At 36.7% G+C, this 2,222-nt stretch overlaps 1 protein-coding gene across 1 annotated transcript in view; it reads left to right on the top strand.

Moving 5' to 3' along the window:
- SCFD1 (sec1 family domain containing 1) overlaps positions 1-2,222 on the top strand; it is a 150,934-nt gene that overhangs the window by 112,747 nt on the left and 35,965 nt on the right. The window lies entirely within an intron of this gene.

Here is a 2,222-nt window from a genome sequence, read left to right as displayed (position 1 = left end):
TAATATATTTTATGTATTGTAAACTATTGCGTTTTTATGCTTCTTTGTTCTTAAAGCATTACTTTTTTTATATTTTCAGAAAGTATCTGAAAGTTAAAGCTATTTCTTATTAATTTTGGTAATTAATTGAAGCTTGAAGCTAGACTTTCAAGATCTACCTTCATAAGAGATCTTGCCATATAGTTAAATAATAGGTAGGAAGCCCCAAGGGGTTGGGATAACCCTGACTCCGAGAATTCTATAAAATATGTGTAATTTTCAAAGAAGCTGAACAAAGTAATTCTAACAACACTAATTCAAAATTCCTAGATTATTTTTCAGAGCAGGAATAAAAGCATGAAGCCCAGAGTAAAGCAGGTGTATTCTAGCCCCATTGTGAGCTACTGGTTTTAATGAAAGTGTTCAAAACCAAAGATGTTTAGCCTAAGACAGTACCCTTAATTACTTGGCAGAATGAATCCAAGTGGCCTCATGCTAAAACAGTGTTACTTATGTAGGTTAGCATACCTCCTCAGAGTTGCCTGATCCCAAGAATTGCCTCAACCATTTATTCTAACAAATATTACAGTTTCCTCTTTCTGTTATTGAAAAGATTTTCTCCCTGTACATCTCATGATTTCATAGAGAAATAAGGACAAACTGGGCAAAATAAAATATTTTTTAAAAAAATTGTTTGGTGCTGTCAAGTCAGTACTGACTCACAGTGACGCCACATGCAACAGAATGAAACACGATCTGGTCTTGGGCCATCCTCACAGTCATTGCTATTTTGAGCTCACTGTGTCAGCCCATCTCATTAAGGGTCTTCTCTTTTTTTCTGACACTCTAGTGGTGGTAGTGGTGGTGTGCCATGGAAGTGGTTCCAACTCATAGTAACCCTGTAAAGGGTTTCTGAGGCTGTAAGTCTTTATGGGAGTAGAAACTCTCTCATCTTTCCCCCATGAAGCAGCTGGTGGATTTTAAACTGCTGGCCTTGTAGTTAGCAGCCCAACACGTAATCCACTACCTTGCCAGGGCTACTTTCGCTGACCCTCTACCAAGTAGGATGCCCTCCTGGAATTGATCCCTCCTGGTAATTATCCAAAGTACATGACATGAGATCTTACCATAACTTCTAAGGAGTATTCTAGCTGTACTTCTTCTGAGGCAAATAAGCTTATTCTTCTGGAAATTCATGGTATATTCAGTATTCTTTGCCTATATCATAATTCAACTGCATCAGTTCTTCTTTGGTTTACCATATTCATGTCCAGCTTTTTTGCATTCATGTGAGGCACTTGAAATACCATGGCTTGGGTCAAGCCCATCTTAGTTCTCTAGTTTCACGTCTTAAAATCTTACTGAATATTAAAAGCATTATGGATTTTTTTAGTTAGGGGTGTTATAAGAAAATCTTGGGGATTATTTGAAGAATATCCTTAGTCTTCTGATAATACGTAATTACTATTCTGACCCACAAAATATCATTTGACCCCATGTGAAAGACTGTTTGAATCACAAATAAAACCCAGTACAGGAAGCCATCTGCTTTGTTTGTTAAAAATTCAGACAATGAGGTAAAATTTGCTATGTGTGTTGTGCCTCATATTCTTACTTGGTAGATTTCATGTATAGAAAATGGGAGAGAGTATACAGTGCAGGAGTGGTTCTAGCTGCTAAGATAGAACACACTATTTTTTCATTGCAAATACCTTTTTATTTTGTTTAACTTTTTATTGTGAATTTAGTGAAGTTTTACAGATAAGATCATCAGCTTTACATTCAACAAATGAAATTATACACCTTGTTTCATCTCAATGATTACGATGTCCTTCCTACAACAACATTTATCCTGCTTTCTTTCTGTGGCTCTTTATTTACATCTTATATTTCACAAATGAAGTAAAAATATTCGTTTTATACATACAAAAGAAAAAATATGTATTCATTTAAATGTCCAAAGGGAACATTCTTCAAGCCAGCCTTCTGTCCACAGGCACACAGCCTTACTCAGTCTGTGGGCCTAGAGCCTGCAGCTACTCTGTCTTTCCATGCCTCCGCCTCTGCCACTCTCTCTGCTGTCACTACTTTTCTAGGTAGGATCTCACTCTCCATTCATGCTTTTCCTTCTTGATGGTCCTGACATCATCTGTTCCAGAAATGAACGATTAACTACTCCCCCCTTTTAGTTACACATCTACAATTACAATTATGACCATCACAATTAATCCTGGTAACTGTTA

Source organism: Chrysochloris asiatica, unplaced genomic scaffold (assembly GCF_000296735.1).
Source record: "Chrysochloris asiatica unplaced genomic scaffold, ChrAsi1.0 scaffold00017, whole genome shotgun sequence".
Lineage (NCBI taxonomy): Eukaryota > Metazoa > Chordata > Mammalia > Afrosoricida > Chrysochloridae > Chrysochloris > Chrysochloris asiatica.
The sequence above is the reverse complement of the archived record's forward strand: the minus strand, read 5'-3'. Positions and strand labels throughout refer to the sequence as shown.